Source organism: Mauremys mutica, chromosome 20, assembly GCF_020497125.1.
Source record: "Mauremys mutica isolate MM-2020 ecotype Southern chromosome 20, ASM2049712v1, whole genome shotgun sequence".
NCBI classification, from domain to species: Eukaryota; Metazoa; Chordata; order Testudines; family Geoemydidae; genus Mauremys; species Mauremys mutica.
Window position 1 is genome coordinate 19942102 of NC_059091.1, and position 17297 is coordinate 19959398.

Sequence of the window (17297 nt, forward strand, 5' to 3'; positions counted from 1 at the left end):
AGTGCATGTCTCATATTGCCTGTGAACATCATCAACCATCTGGGACCAACAGAACCTACTACAAATAAATTCCAGGGTCCTCTCCATCCCTAAATGTCCAAAGTCATCATGCAGGGCCCTCATGGCTGGAGCTCTGTAATCTTTTAGCAGCACTAGTTGTGCTAGTTGCTTTTGCCACAACTCTCTGTGGGGTTCTGCTCCAGTCCTCTCCGCCAGCCATTTCGCTAGCCGTGCCTCTCTGCCAGCTGCCCAACTAACCACACCTCTTCGCTAGCCATCTTGCTAGCTTCACCTCTCTGCTAGTCCTTGATTCACATAACCAGGGTAACAACCCTTTATTACTCCTTCCCCAATAACAAAGAGACTGGGGATCCCACAGCAGCCAAAGTGACCATTTGGGCAGGCAGTCCATCATGCTATGCGGGGTGGGTGTGCCCATGAAAAGAGATCAGCCCCTGAAGTCCTTCTCCACAGCTCACCACTAGATGTCAGGGGAGAGCTCATTCCGACTCTGCTTACATCTTGAATTATCCAAATGAACACAGGGCTGGGGACAGCATCACCTGCTAGCAGAGCAGGCCTCGTGACAGTACATACATTGTTTGAGGTCCAAGGTTAAATCCATTTGTCTTTTATTTATAATCTCATTTGCAAGGAAATTAGTGGCTCTGGCTTTCCTTAGATAAATGCCGATCCTCACTTTCCACAGGAAACTCTTCAATTTTCCCATCACTCCCCAGTCTTACATATTCCTCATCACCAATGCTGTAAAGTGACTGCTCAGTGCAACCAAAATAAGTGCTCAAGAGAGCCTGCTGGGAACTCGCTGCTTCACTTAACTGCATCCTCACAGAATGTGTGTGTGCATAGGCCCCAACTCCGTGGGTGCTCAGCACCCACTGGGAGCCTGTGGATCAGTGCCACCCCCTCCCTGCTGCGATCAGCTGTTCAGCAGCATGCAGGAGATGCTGGGTGGGAGGGGGCAGAGAGGGGAGGGAAGAAGTGGGGGGAGGGGCTAGGGGTGGGGCTGTGGGCAGGAAGAGGTGGGGTGGGGGTTTGGTGAAAGGGTGGATTGGAGGTGGAGCAGCCTCCCAGGAACTGAGGAAGTCGGTGCCTGTATGTCTGTGTGAGAATTCTAACAGGGGGGTGGTAGGGTGGTATTGTGAGTGGGTGGGTGGGGGGATCCCACTGACTAAAACAGGAAGTAAGTGGCACAGAATAGCACAGGCTGAGCTAGCAACTCAAGGCAGAGTAGGGCAAGGTTATATCCCATAATGTTCTGGGCATCTCTGCCAAGAGCACTGTACTACACTCCCCTCCTCCTGCCCCAGAGCAATGGGGCAGAGTCGTGGGCCCCCCTTTCCTGCCACCAGGAGCAGCAGCGGCGGTGTCTCTTTTCTCTCACAGAGCTGGCCCTCCCCATATTTACCTTGGAAACATGGGTGTCTCTGGGAGAGAGGGAGGGGCAGGCATGCTGAGCTCTTACCCTCCTGCCCCATCACACAAAACCCCCTGCAGGGGATGGCTGGCAGAGCCCCTGCTGCACGGCTCAGAGTTGATGCCCCAGTGAGAAGCTCAGGGCAGCCTAAATTGGCCTCCAGGATCTCTCTCCCATCCTTCCCTGTGTCACTGGTACCTACATGTATTACGATTACCCGTCTCTTCCTAATAACTGGAGTGCCCTCCCCTGGAGAGGTAGCCTCAGTGGGAGAGGATACCATGGCATCCTCTGGAAGGTGCATCGAGGGTCCGTACAAAGGGAGCTGAGTGGGTCAGAGGCTCAGACCGCAGGGCATATTGCAAATATCACGGTTGCTATTCCCAGTTCACTCTCACTGGCTGTAACAACAACTGTGCATGGAAACCTTATGGATGGAGGCCAGGTGTGCACAAACGTCACTGGGTGATTGGAGGCTGGGTGCTCAAAACCTGCTTGATGGGTGAAGCAGGTTCACCCAAGCCTCATTGTGGGGGTGGGGGGACATATAAAATCTGTTCAGGGCTGTTTTTGTGCCAGTGTCTTCTCCAGCAGAGAAGAGCTCGTGCAGCTGCTGGATCAAGCATTCTCCATCAACAGCTGTTCTTCTCCTCCTCCCCCCACTGCAACCTCCAGTGAAACATGAAAAACATTTAGGAAATGAAACACACAGAAGAAAGGAAATAAAAAGTTCAGCCAGCGACGAGCACATGCCCTCAGCTTCTCCACTCCAGGCAGGCTGCACCGTTACCCTGGCTACTGCGCCACACACTGCAAGCTGAGCTCTGTCCCCCCAGGAACGCCAGCCTGTCGTCAGCCGTGTGTGCTCAGCCCTTCGCCAAGTGACTCTGCCAACAGAACCAGCTACGGCACCAAACAGCCACAGTCACTAGAGCTGGGGAAGAGCTGAGCTGGGGAGGGAGCAGAGTTCAGGTCGCAGTGCGCAGCCTGTGGCGTATGGGGATGTGTAACCCAGCCAGGGGTAAGTAGGGAGCCTCGTTAGCTCCCGGTGTCTGGGATTTGCCTCCATCTGGTTCCAGCAGCTGCTGCACTGAGTCTGAGCTCAGTTTCCTCAGTGTAGATGTAGGGTTGTTTCTGACAAGCTTCCTCATTCTCAATAAACTCCCCATTTCTAATCCACGGGCTAGTTTTGGGCATGACTCCACCCCGAGCAGTTGGCCATGCATAATATAGGGCCAGAATCTCTGTTGGTGTAAATGGGTGTGTGGACTTCTTTGTACTGATGCTGATTTACACCAGTTGGGGAATCTGGGAATATCTGCAGTGCTACACTGGTAACTTGTGTTTGTGAATCTAACCCTTAAGGGCGCCTGCTCAGAACAGCTTTGCCGACGCTCATTCAGGCAGGGACAGCTGAGTTTACGCTTGTCTTCAGGAAGGCAGTCGAACGAGGAAGCTTTCGAGAATGAAATCTTGGTTGGCTGAACAATATAATGGGGCCCCAACCAATGACCGAATCACGCAGGCCATCGGAGAGAAGGCTTTGGATTCTTCGACCATGGGATGGTGGTCCAAGAAGGAGGAGTGCTAGGCAGAGATGGGCTCCACCTAACAAAGAGAGGGAAGAGCATCTTCACAAGCAGGCTGGCTAACCTAGTGAGGAGGGCTTTAAACTAGGATCACCGGAGGAAGGAGACCAAAGCCCTGAGGTAAGTGGGGAAATGGGATACCGGGAGGAAGCACCCATCCCTCCTGCCTCATGCTGAGAAAGCAGGACGATCAATGAGTTATCTTAAGTGCCTATACACAAATGCAAGAAGCCTGGGAAACAAGCAGGGAGAACTGGAAGTCCTGGCAAAGTCAAGGAATTATGTGATTGGAATAACAGAGATTTGGTGGGATAACTCACATGACTGGAGTGCTCTCATGGATGGATATAAACTGTTCAGGAAGGACTGAATGAGGGAGGCAACCTAGTGACAGAGGATGTGAAAAAAGCTAATGTACTCAATGATTTTTTTGCCTCTGTCTTCACAAACAAGGTCAGCTCCCAGACTGCTGCACTGGGCAGCACAGTATGGGGAGGGCGTGACCTGGAGAAAGAAGTGGTTAAGGACTATTTGGAAAAACTGGACGAGCACAAGTCCATGGGGCCAGGTGTGCTGCATCCGAGGGTGCTAAAGGAGTTGGCGGATGTGATTGCAGAGCCATTGGCCATTATCTTTGAAAACTCATTGGTGAGGCCTCAATCTGGAGTACTGTGTCCAGTTTTGGGCCCCACACTAGAAGAAGGATGTGGAAAAATTGGAAAGACTCCAGCGGAGGGCAACAAAAATGATTAGGGGGCTGGAGCACATGACTTATGAGGAGAGGCTGAGGGAATTGGGATTGTTTAGTCTGCAGAAGAGAAGAATGAGAGGGGATTTGATAGCTGCTTTCAACTACCTAAAAGGGGGTTTCAAAGAGGATGGATCTAGACTGTTCTCAGTGGTATCCGATGACAGAACAAGGAATAATGGTCTCAAGTTGCAATGAGGGAGGTTTAGGTTGTATATTAGGAAAAACTTTTTCTCTGGGAGGGTGGTAAAGCACTGGAATGGGTTACCTAGGTAATCTCCTTCCTTAGAGGTTTTTAAGGTCAGGCTTGACAAAGCCCTGGCTGGGATGATTTAGTTGGGTTTGGTCCTGCTTTGAGCAGGGGTTTGGACTACATGACCTCCTGAGGTCCCTTCCAGCCCTGTTACTTTATGATTCTATGATTCTATGATAGACTGGCCAATGACAAAGAGGAGAGCAAAGAAATTTCTTTAGCCACTGGGAATGTGTTGTTCTAAAGCAGACAGAGGAGGAAATAAGGCAGGTGAACCACACCCCACTGCTCACCACAATCCAGACAGGACAGAGCTCACCACCAGGAAACATCTGAGAAAGAGGAATTCACTGAGCAGAAACTGACTTTATATCGGCAAAACCCACTTGTGTGTGCAGTGTTTTTTCTCAGTGGAAGGTTGATCTATTCGGAAGAAGCACGTTTGTGACACTGATTGGACCAGAGCTGTTCCTCCAGGAGGGGGGCACAAGAAAAGGGGACCTGGAAAGACCCACACATGAGAGTGATCATAGGAGGAGGAGCTTGAGTGTATTTCTTTGCCTCTCTTCAGCTTGAGCTCACAGACACCAGGATGGGAGGACTGGAAAGCCCCAGGTCCTGAGGAGTCCCTCCCTTGAAGAACCTGCCATATGACACCATCAACAAGGATCATCTGTCGGGAATCAGGGCCTGCAGCAGAGCCAGTCTCCAGGCAACCTAACGAGTGCAGCTGGCCTGTACCAAGCTGCCTGATTGGTGGGAAGGGTCAGCAGACAGGCTCCTAAGCCCAGCAGCAGCAGTTCAGTAGCTGCTCAAAGCTTTTGCCCACAGCTATGATAGCTCCGGCCTTGGTGCAGCCCAGCTCCTGCCTTGCCTCTTTCCAGGTAACCTGGTTCTGACCCTCAGCTCCTATTCCTCATCTCCAACATCGGCTCCGACCCCCATTCTGACCCTGGGATCTGAGTCCTGGCTCCTGCCCTGGCTCTGACACTTGGCGCTGGCATTTGGCCCCTGGCTCTGACCCATGGCTCCGGTTCTTGGATGCCAGGTTCTGCTCTGACCACTAGACCTGACCACCCACATCCCGCTCTCTGACACCGGTCAAGCATGGATAGTCATTAGCCACCTCTTCCATCTTCTTCCTGTGTTAACCCTGTTACTACGGCACCACCTGGAAGAGAACTGATGTTCTGTCTGCGTCTCCAAGACGACAGCTGCTGACAAAAGCTACAATCACAGCTGAGACTTGGACATCACCATCTCACGCATAGGGAGCCACACTGTGAGCTGGATGAAGATCTGTTCTTCTGTTTGTTTCTGTTAAGAAGAGCTACTGCTCAGAAAGTGACTCGGGCATTACGGCTGCACCACCTTAGATGACTGCTTACAGCAAGACTCATTAACAACCCAGGGCACTGACATCTCTGACCATTATGTCAGCAACCAACCACTCAGTATGGGCACCTCTTCAGTTTTACTGAATGCAGGATTAAAAAGGTTAGTTGTGTCCAGATTCTTCACACCAGTTAATTTTAATAAGAGGGAAGGAAACTGTCCCGAATAGGGAAATAACTCATAAGTTAACAGATAAAGAATATTTAGATAAGTTAGATCTATGCAATTCGGCAGGGCCTGATGAAATTAACCCTAAAGTACTTAAGAAACTAGCAGAAGCCATCTCTGAATTAGTGATTGTCTTCCAGAACTCCTGGAGGATGGGTGAGGTTCATAGCAAGGGCAAACTTCAAAAATAGGAGCTCTAAGGGAAGTGTAGACCAGAGAACCGATCTTAAATACCCAGAAAGATACTGGAACAAATGATTAATCTACCAATTTATTAAAACCTAGAGGATAATAGGTGATAAGTAATAACCAACATGGATTTGTCAAGAACAAGTCCTGACAAACAAACATAGTTTCCTTCTTTGATTGGGTACCCAGTCTAGTGCATGGGGGGAAGAGGTGGACGTGATGTATCTTGAATTTAGTCAGTCTTTTGGCACAGTCCCACATGACATTTTCCTACTCAAACTAAGGAAATATGGACTAGATGAAACTACCACAAGGAGGGTGCAAAGCTAGTTGTCAGTCCTTACTCACAGGGTGGGGATGGGGACTCACTGGCTCGGTAGCAGTGCTGCAGAAAAGAGTGTGAGGTTTCTAATGGACCACAAATGGAATGTGAGTCTACAGTGTGATACTGTGAAAAAAAAAGGCAAATGCCATTCTGGGATGTATTGAGAGGAGTGGGATGGGTCAGAGATGGGAGGTGATTGTTCTCTATTCGGGGTGGGAGAGCCATGTCCAGGTTTGGGTGCTGCGCTTCAGGAAGAATGAGGACAAATTGTACAGAGTTCAGAGGAGAGCAACAGAAATGATCAGAGGTTCAGAAAACATGACCTGTGAGGAAAGGTTGAAAGAACTGGGCATGTTTTGTCCAGAGAAGAGACAGCTGAGTGGGGACATGATAATGATCTGCAAATATGCAAAAGGTTGTTATAAAGAGGACTGTGATCAATTGGTGCCCTTGTCCACCAAGGTTAGAAGAAGGAAATGGCTTAGTGAGCAGCAAGGGAGATTTAGGTTAGATATTAAGAAGAACTTTCTAACTCTAAGGATGGTTCAGCACAGGAACAGGTGACCTAGGGAGGCTGTGGAATCCCTGTTATTGGGGGGTTTTAAGAACAGGTTGGACAAAAACCTGCCAGGGATGGTCTAGGTTCACTTGGTCCTGCCTCTGCGCATGGGGATGGATTGTTTGACCTCCTGAGGTCCCTTCAACCCCACATTTCTGTGATTCTGTGAAGCGGTGCTAGGCCCTCTGCACTGTGGTCAGTTTTCCCTATAGGTACTCAGCAAAGCAAATGCTTATGGGGCAGGGAGAAGTGATAGGGCAGAAGGAAGGAGAGCAGGGCATGCTGAGAAGACAGTGCTTTCATGTTTGCAGTACTGTGGGTTAATATAATCTAATGCAATAGGAAATTTGTCAACTTGGTTTCCTATCTAATTTCTCCAAGATAAGGAGGCTGCAGAGCTCAGAATCCTCAGAACTCGACCTGCTCTGACAGCGTCTGAGCCACCATGGGAACCCGAGGTGACGTGTATCCATTGGGTGAGTGGAACAAAGTCCATGGGCTGAACTCGGGTGGGGCTAGGAGAGTGCAGAGGGCCCATGGGTCTGTCTGCTCTGGGGCTGGAAGGTGAATGTTCCAGCTCGAGAAGACAGTCACGCTAGCTCTCATCTAGCTAGAAATAGAAGTGTCGCCGTGGGGGCAAGAAGGGCTGGCCGCCCTGAGTGCGTACCTGTTACTTGCCCAAACATGGCCATGCTTCAATTTTTGGCATGCCAGCTGGGTCAGAGCAAGCCCGGGTATGTCTCCTCGAGCTAGAATTTACACCTGGGCATACGCTACATTGGTGTAACGTGCAATTTCCTCTGCTCCCTCCAATGCTCACATTGCACCAACTGAGACTCCATCCAGACTCACTGAAATGCCCTTAGATTTACTGGGCCAGATTCCTGGGGCTGGCTGAGATGAGCTCACTTGCTGGCAGATTCTCTGCACCTTGAGGTCTTTAAACCATGATTTGAGGACTTCAGTAACTCAGACATAGGTTAGGGGTTTGTTACAGGAGTGGATGAGATTCTGTGGCCTGCATTGTGCAGGAGGTCAGACTAGATGATCATAATTATTCCTTCTGACCTTAAAGTCTATGAGTCTATCTGAGATGGGCTCACTATGAGACCAGAGCCTGGAGGGATCCCAGATGGCTTTCCACCACTTTCATAGCTACTGAATCCCAGGGGATAACTGTGGATCAATCTGGTCACTGGAAGCAGAGCAGCCCAAAGCCTTCCCTGATTCATCCTCCACTGTCCGTAGCCCCAAGGGACCATTCCAGCAGCTGGCAAGACCCAGAGTGGAGGAGTACGTTGGTCACACCGTTCACCTCTGGGAATGTCCACTGTGCCTGGGGGCTGTACCATAGAGCCAGTACAGGAGGGGCATTTCCAGGTAGCTGGGTGAGGCAGCTTTCTGTAGGGGCACAAAGCTGGGGTTCCGAAGTATTACTACAGTAATAATAGTTCTTAATGAGAGAGTTGACTTCATTGGATTTACACCAGAATCACAATGGGGTAAATAAGCAAAATATGGTCCATAGACAGGGGCCAGGAGACATCTCTCTCTCTCTCTCTCTCTCTCTGTTGCTTATTTCTGTGTATAACATTTTAAAAACACGTATTTAGTTTTTATTTCTCTCAAGTATTTCTCCTCCTTGTCCTGTTCCCCTCTCTACCACCAGGGAGCACTCAAGTGTTAACTGGTATGTTCAAAGGCTGGCAGAATGTAGTGCTGTATGTGCCACGTTTGTGCCCATCATGAGAGTCCCACACAGAATGTGTCTCTGCCATGAAGCTGACACAGGCTTGGCAGCTCTCAAAGGGGTTATTGGCACTGTAATGAGGGGTGGATCTGGGTCATTAGGACTAGCTGAATTGTTTAGGTGGGGGTTAAATCTATTTTGGAAGTGTTCACCAATATATGCCGGGCTAATATCATATATCACATGATCAATAGGTATGATTCACATTATATATATTAATATGGATAGTATGTGCTTAATGCAGATAACATTATATTGTATATACACTTCTGGCAGTTACATAGCCTGGAACGGTGGCCTGTGGCTTCCTATAGTCTTATTCACCTGTGCTAAGTATCCCATAACACCTTGCATTAGCCAGGAAAACTGTCAGGATCAGCACATGTGGGTGTTCTACTGTAGTAACAAGCAGGAAGTTACTGTCCCTGGAATCTCCCAAAGATAAGGACAATATATATGGGACAAGAGGAGGAGGTGCATCATTCTCTTGGTAGCTGGAATTCCTGAGTCCAAAACAAGGAACTAAGGGGTACCCCGTGTGGAACCAGAAAAACAAGGTAGAAAGATGGTAGGTTAAGAATAGCCTCAGGGGATGCATACAGTACCACTTTCCTTGTAAACAGGTTGGCTATAAAAAGGACAGCTTTAGGGGTGTGACTCTGGACACAAGCCTTCTTTGTAAGGCAAATTCAACAATGCTGCAGGACAGGTTCCTGGAAATTGGAGTTGTATTGAACCTTTGTTCCTGTAATATGCTGTTACTAAGGCTATGTTTTAGTCACAGGTATTTTTAGTAAAAGGTCAAGGGCCGTACACAAAAATTCACAGCCCATGAACTGTCTATGACTTGTACTATATACTAAAACTTGGGCTGAGGGTCTGCGAGTGCTCTTGGGGAGTGGCCCAGGGGCACGGCGGGTGCTGGAGGGAGGTTGCCCGGGGCACACCATGGGTCTAGGTGGGGCAGCCCGGGAGGGCTGTCGCAGGTGCTGGTGAGGGGGACGTGGCAGTACATGGCCCAGGAACCCCCTTTGCTACTGGGGGGATGGCTGGCAGGGCTAGCCGGAGCTGTCCCTTCAGCTCCAAGCGGGAGGGAAGGCCAGGGGAGCTCCGGCTCCACAGCCAATAAGAGCTGCGGGGTCGATGCCTGTAGGCAGAGCAGCGCACAGAGTCTGCTGGCCCCTCCGCCTAGGAGCTGCAGGGACATGCTGGCTGCTTCCATGGAGCCCCCTCCCCCAGGTAAGCACCGCCCCACAGACCACCCCCTGCTCCGACCCTGAGCCCCTCCCACACCCAAACTACTGCTGCTACTGGGGAGCTGGGGTGTGTGGTGGTCCAAGACTGCCCCAGCAGGGGCCGCCCAGGGCCAGCCGCACCAGCCGCTGCAGAAGTTGCGGATTTCATGGAAAGTTACGGAATCCGTGACTTCCATGACCTACGTGACAGACACCCGGCCTTAGCTATTACTGACTTTTAACAATAAACCAGACCGATATTGGTTATTTGGTCTCTTGGGCATATTGCGTAATGAACCAAAGTGTGGTCGAGCAGTTGACCATATGGTTTACCAACAGAAGGGGAAAGCCAGATGTGACACTGAGCCCCATATTCCTCATAGGATATTGTTATGATACGAATATGGCATAACAGATGTGTCCTATGCAAGATGGGTCATGTGAGGTATTATTGGAAAAATTATGATTTACTGAATATGATTATCCTATTTGTATGCATGTATCAATTCTGTATCTGAAGTTAGGAATATTGACTATGTAACAATTACTAGAGAGTTTACACCTGGGGAACATCCACCAGACAGTAGGCAATCAGCCTGGATGGGCCATTTAAGATGGACAACAGAACTTTGAAGATGCTGATCTCCCACCTTCCTGAGAAGCTTCCTGGGCTGCTGCTTTGACACTGCAGGGGCATGTGATCATGTCACCTGGTACTGGACTACTAGTATTTTTCCACTAATAGGGGGAAACTAGGATCCAAAGGATTCCCACCATATGTAAATCCTACTGAAGGCAGGGAAGTGAGGTAATCAGGTCTCATTATTCTCTGAATCCCTGCTTAGGATGACAGCTAGAAACATCTTAGGTCCTGTCTACACTGGCAAGTTTCTGGGCAGTAAAGCAGCTTTCTGCGCTGTAACTCCCGAGGTGTACACACTGCCAGGCCTCTTAGTGTGCAGAAACTGTGCAGTTGTAGCACTGAAAAAAAACACCCCAATGAGAGGCGTATGGGTTTCTGCACCGGGGGTACAGAGCGATGGTGCCAGTGTAGACACCCTGGTCGATTACAGCCCTGCGATTGGCCTCCAAAAGGTGCCCCACAATGCCTGTTCTCACCTCTCTGGTCATCGGTTTGAACTCTACTGCCCTGCCCTCAGGTGACCAACCGTCATCCCCATCCCGTAAATTCCTTTGGAATTTTAAAAGTCCCCTTCCTGTTTGCTCGGTGACACGTGCAGTGGTCTCAGCATATCTTTCCAGGTGGCCATGCCTGCTCCATGAACCAGGTGATCTCCCACTTGGAGCAATGACGAGCTGCTGGACCTCATCAATATTTGGGGAGAGGAGGCTGTTCAGTCCCAGCTGCACTCCAGCCATACGAATTATGATACCTACAGACAGATTTCATGATGCATGACAGAAAGGGGCCATGACCGGGACACATTGCAGTGCAGGGTCGAAGTGAAGGAGTTGCCGAACACCTACCACGAGGTGCGGGAGGCAAACAGCTGCTCCGGTGCTGTGCCCACGAGCTGCCGGTTCTACAAAGAGCTGGATGCGATACTCGGTGGCAACCCAACCTCCACTGCAAAGGCCACTGTGGATACTTCGGTCGCTCACGTGCCAGTCGAAAGTGGACTGAGCCAGGAGGAGGAAATCTTGGATGAGGCTGTGCAGGGGGACCCAGAGGCAGAGGATGACTCAGGGTCAGAGATACAAGGAGCCAGGAGCTCTTTTCTACCCCGGAGGAGACTAGCCAGTCACAGCTGACGGATGTTGGCAAAGCGCAAACAGGAGAGGAGGCCCCGGTAAGTGGATTTGATTATGGGAATCGCTGAAGTGAATTGTTGGGGGAAGGAGGGTTGCAGAAAGCAGGCTTGTCTCCCATCACATGCCTAGTCTGAGCGGTGGAACAGGCTGTTGATTGACTCCTTCTGTTCAAGGGAATCTCACTCAGAGATCTCCAAGAAACTCCCGTGGAGATCCTGGGCAATCCGCTGCCGCAGGTTTCTTGGCAGAGCTGCTTTGTTTCTTGCCCCATTAACGGTAACTTTCCTGCTCTACTGTGCCGTCACGGGGCGGAGGAGGACAAGCATTGCTGCACACTGATGACCCTCAGCAGCGAGATATCTTCCATAATGATCACATACAGTGGAAAGTGTGGGGAGAGGAATGATTATCATGCCCCCCCTACAGTGCTGGCTCTCCCCAAGAGCCACGTGCCTAGTGTACAGCAGGGTCACCATTTTGGGTGTCTTGTGGCTCATCTGTGCTTGCCTGGGGTCAGCCAGTGAGTGACAGGTGTGTGAGTACTGGATGTGTTTAAAGCACTGAATCAGGGCTCTCTGTGTTGTAAACAATCCTGCTTCTGTAAAATGTTGTTTAAACGTTCTGTACCCGTTGCACTCCACTCCTCCCCCCTCACAGTGCAGCACTGCGGACTCCCACTATCCACTGCACTCAACGCCCTCCCTCTGCAGTTTGGCCCTGCTGAAGCACAGTACTGGCTGCATTGTACTCCAAAGGAGAAGGTTGGATATAATCCCTGGACATATAAATATCTTTAGCTGTCCCAGGACCCCTCCTTCTCCTGGGACCTTCCCTTCCCCCATCCCCCCTCACTGCTGATGTTTTTTGTTTGACTCTTTCTTCAGGTTTTTTTTTTAAATAAAATAATTGTGCTGGTTTGAAAGCATTTATTTATTTATTTATTTATTCTATGAATGGCAAGCAAAAAGATCCCTGCAAAGCAACATACAATTATGCTAAACTCACATATTGCATTGTCTGCACCAATCACCTCCTAGCATTGCAAGCACTGCACTCCCGAGCATAGCAACAAATTTTAGTGGCTTTCTGCTTTAAATTTCTGCCTCAAGGCATCCTTGATCCTTATGGCCCCACGCTGCACCCCTTTAATGGCCCTGGTCCCTGACTGTTCAAACTCAGCCTCCAGGCACTGAGCCCCTGCGATCCAGCCCTGAGTGAAGCTTTCACCCTTCCCTTCACAAATATTATGGCGCATACAGCATGCGGCTATAAGCATTGGAATATTGTCATCGGCCAGGTCCAGCTTCCCATAGAGACAGCACCAGTGGGCTTGTAAATGGCCAAAAGCACATTCAACAGTCATTCTGCACTTGCTCAGCTTGTTGTTCAACCGCTCCTTGCTGTCAAGTTACCTTGTGTATGGCTTTATAAGCCACACCATTAAGGGGTAGGCAGGGTCTCCCAGGATCACAATGGGCATTTCAACTTCCCCTGCAGTGATCTTCTGGTCTGGGAAGAAAGTCCCTGCTTGCAGCTTCCTGAACAGGCCTGTGTTCCAAAAGATGTGTGCGTCGTGCACCTTTCCATACCAGCCAGCGTTAATGTCTGTGAAACGCCCGCGGTGAGCCACAAGCACCTGGAGAACCACTGAGAAATACCCCTTGCGATTAATGTACTCAGTGGCTAGGTAGTCTGGTGCCAGAATTGGAATGTGTGCCATCTATCGCCCCTCCGCAGTTAGGGAAGCCCATTTGTGCAAAGCCATCCACAATATCATGCACGTTTCCCAGAGTTACGATCTTTCAGAGTGGGACGGGATTAATAGCCCTGCAGACTTCCATCAACACAAGTCTAACGGTTGACTTTCCCACTCCGAATTTGTTAGCGACCAATCGGTAGCAGTAGCTTCCATCGTGCAATTGCTACATGCTTCTCCAACAGCAAGGCAGCTCTCATTCTCGTGTCCTTGCACCGCAGGATGGGGCGAGTTCATCAGACTGTCCCATGAATGTGGCTTTTGTCATCCGAAAGTTCTGCAGCCACTGCTCATCATCCCAGACATGCATCACGATGTGATCCCACCACTCAGTGCTTGTTTCCCGAGCCCAAAAGCAGCGTTCCACTGTGGTCAGCACCTCCGTGAATGCCACAAGCAATCTCGTATCGTAGCTACTACGCGTGGCGAGATCAATGTCACACTCCTTTTGCCTTTGTAGTTTAAGGAATAACTCCACTGCCACTTGTGGCGTGTGGTCAGAGTCAGCAGCATACTGGTCAACAGTTCAGGATCCATTCCTGCAGCACGAAGAGGCGGGACATGCAATACACAAACCATTGAAAGATGGCGCCAAATCCGGATGGAAGCACAGGGATTGCTGGGATGCAAAGCAATACATCACGGGGCATTGGGACACGACCCAGAATGCCCCGTGACTACATCCACCTTCCCACAACTCTTAGTGGTATAAGAGAAAGAGGCACTCTGTGGGATAGCTGCCCAGAGTGCACTGCTTTGATACTGCTACAAGTGCTGCAAGTGTGAACATGCTATTGCGCAGGCAGCTGACAGTGTGAACACACAACAGCCGTTTCCATCACTTCCCGTCAAACGTATGGGCTGTCCTCTCTCCAGCTCTGCGCTAGCTCCATCCCCAGCTATGGTCTGGATGCAGGAATCCCTGGGTCATTCTCTGGCCCGTGCTGTGCGAGAGGCTGGATCAGCCTGCTCCCTTCCTGGCCTTAGACTCTCTGAATTAATGGCTCGGCCTTCGCTCCCAGGGGACCTGTGATGCGTCACCTCCCCAGCTCCCTCGTCCTCCACGGAGTCTCCCCGGGGGAGATCGGCCGGAGCTGAATTTGAAAGCCACGCCCCCTTTCTAGCTCCCTTCCTAGGAAAGCACAATGGGGTTCCCCAGCCCACTGTGCTTCTCTTTTGCACAGCACCTTGGGCACTCGGCCCCCGGGTCCTTTATCATCTGGTTCTTTTCACCCGCGTGTGGTTAATGACTCAGAGCAACAGGCTATAAATAAACACCAGCAGGAGGGGGCGGATCTGGGCCGATACCTGAGTGAAAAGCAGATCAACAGCAGCCTGTGTTGTGCCCCATCCCCAGCTCGGTGCTTCCCCTTTCCAAGTGGCTTTGTCCATTGCATGGATGCACTGGGTGACCTTGGGTAAGTCATTACCCCTCACTGTGCCTCACTGTGCCTCAGTTTCCCCATCTGTAAAGTGGACAGAATGCTCTTCCCTTTGCCTATTGCCATGAGCCTTGTGGGTCACAGACTGGCTCACTGTGTATCTGTGCAGCATCGAGCGTGATGTGGCCCTTATCTCGGTTGGCTCTGGGCGGCACCTGGCACAATGGGGGCCCTGATTTTGGTGGACTCTAGGCACCTCCCGGCACAATGGGCAGGGCCGGATTTCCGATTAGGCACAGGAGGCACATGCCTAGGGATGCCGGCATTCTATGGGGTGCCTAAAAATTCAAATTTTGCTCCTCCCAGGTCCCAGCAGGGGGCAGGGTCAGCTGAGGGGGAGACAGTCCCACGCAGCCCTGCTGCTGAAGTGCTCCTCCCTCTGCCCGGCAGACAGCGTCACCTCCCAGGGGGCAGTGAGTGCGGGCCGGGGGGCAGGGCTTGGGAGAGTGGGTCTCAGGGGGAATTCATGGGGCAGCTCTGGGCAGAGGGGATGGGGGCGCTGGGCGGAGGGGCGCTGGGCAGCAGGGCACCTAAAAGTTAAAAGTGGTGGGGTTCTCCTGCCACCCGTGGAGCTTAAGGGCTTCCGGGCAGCAGGGACACCCTGCAGCTCCCAGCTACCTCCAGGTGGCAGGGCCCCCAGAGCTCCAAGCCAGGGGGGACGACCACTGAGCCCCTGTGCATAGGGGCGCCCTAAGTATAAATCCAGCCCTGACAATGGGGGCTCCTGGTCTTTGTTGCTCATATACACAATAAAAGACCCAGTTGCCCTGGCCAAAAGCCCAGTTCCCAACTGGAACCAGTTAAAAGAAATATGACCAGGGATCCCAGCTGGGGCTGATTTCCCAGTGCATCAGGTTTCTGCATTTTTAATTCCACCATCGGCAGGGCCCTGACTGGCCATTGGCCCAGGATTGGCAGGACTGGGTGGCTGGGGGTGTGTGCAGCTGAGTGGCGGTTACCATCTGCCCATGGGGCCTCACCCTGTCTCTTTGCCTTCCAGGGCTCTGCATCGCCCTGTGCCTGTGGGGCACCGTGGCCCAGACTCCTGGCGTACAAGGTAAGACTGACTCCTCCTGGCTAACCTTCCCCAGCGCTCCCGGCTGCCCGGGGTCTCCGGCCTCCACCCCCTCTGGCCCCTGTCCCTTGTGGGAGGAGAGCAGAGTCGGGGGTCTAGGGAGCCGGGAGCAGCCCCTTGGCGTGGGCGTCTTGGGGTGGGTTTACAGAGCACGGTGGGTGCGTGCAGGGGAGAGGAGAAGGCCCCTGTGTAGCCCTCCCCTTCCCTTCCCAGCCCCGTGGCCAGCAGAGAATAGACCCTGGGGCCCAGGGCTCTACACTGAGGGCTGGAGTGAGGGGCAGGTCCCCTTTGTAGCCAAGGGCCAGGTTACTGACCAGCCCGAATCAAACCCCTGATGGCTCAGACGTTAGAAGTGGCATTTGTAGGTGCCCCCCACCCTAAAATCAGGCTGAACTGAAACCTGGGACCCATGTGCCCAGCTGGGGGTGTTTGGGGTCCAGACTCTGCGCCCCAAGTCCAGCTCTGCTGCGAAACCCAAGATGGGGATTTGGGCAAATTCCCATTCACGCACTGGGGTCCCCCAGTGCTGCACCCACCCTGCTCCGACTGCTCCCATCCCAAGCCCTGCAGCTGGCTGAGCTGCGCTGGGATCCTTCCCCTCACACTGGCCAGAGGGACGGATCCCAGCGGAGCCCCAAACACTGGGCAGCTAAAGGATCCAGGAGCCCCCGTAGGCAGGTCACAATCTGGGTCATGGGAGGCAGCTCAGGATCCAAATTAGCCTTGCTCCCGATTCCGCCCTCAGTCAATCCAGAGCAGAGCTGGGCAGGGATTTCCCAAGGAACCATTTTTTGCCAGAAAATGTTGATTCAGTTCAGAGAAATGTTTGGTTTTACTCTGGAAAAAATTGTGGGGGAGTGGAGATGAAATAATTTTCAAAATGAAAAATGCCCGTTTTCTGGTTTGAAGCGAGGTTTCGGTTTGAAATCGACATTAACCAGAGTAAAGACGACAGCAACAAAAAAGAGAAAAATTGGGTGAGATCGAAAACTTTTCACTTGAAGCGACGCCCGGCTCCGGGGGCTCTGCCTGTCTGTGCTGGGGCACCCCGGGGAGCCAAGGGCTCCTGTGCAGCCGAGGGCAGCTTGTGGCCAGGCGGTGGAGGCGTCGGAGCTGTTTGCCAGGCGCCGAGGGATGAAAATCAGCGAATGGGGCGTGTGAAAGGAGTCGATCCCACTGTGTGTGTGTGTTGAGGGGGGAGCCACTCTGCACTGGCTGACCCTGCCCAGCTGTTCCCGCCCCTGCAGGTACCACTGGGGACTGCAACAGCCATATGCTGTGCCCAGCAAACGCCAAGTGTGTGAACAGCACCCACTGCACCTGCCTGGATGGATACCAGTCAGATGGGAATCGCTTCTTCACCGACACAACAGAGACCTGCAACGGTAATGGGGCTCCCATGTTGTCCTGGGGGGGCTGGGACAGAGCAGGGCATTAAGGGCCAGAGCAGCCGACTCCACTGACTCCAGGGCCTGTTGGGGGTGCTCAGCCCGGCTGGGCAATGGGGGAGGCAGCAGCATGGGTGAGGGCCGCCCGGTGAGCAGCAGGAGCCAGGAGTGTTGGGCTCTGTGAATTGAGCACAGGGTGGGGGGGGCCCAGCAC

At 51.9% G+C, this 17297-nt stretch overlaps 1 long non-coding RNA gene across 1 annotated transcript; it reads left to right on the plus strand.

Moving 5' to 3' along the window:
- The first annotated feature begins 7089 nt into the window (after positions 1-7089).
- Positions 7090-17072, plus strand: LOC123353472. Its single transcript, XR_006574505.1, has 3 exons — positions 7090-7140; positions 15621-15677; positions 16943-17072. It is a non-coding gene; the product is annotated as an uncharacterized LOC123353472 (long non-coding RNA).
- The last annotated feature ends 225 nt before the right edge of the window (positions 17073-17297 follow it).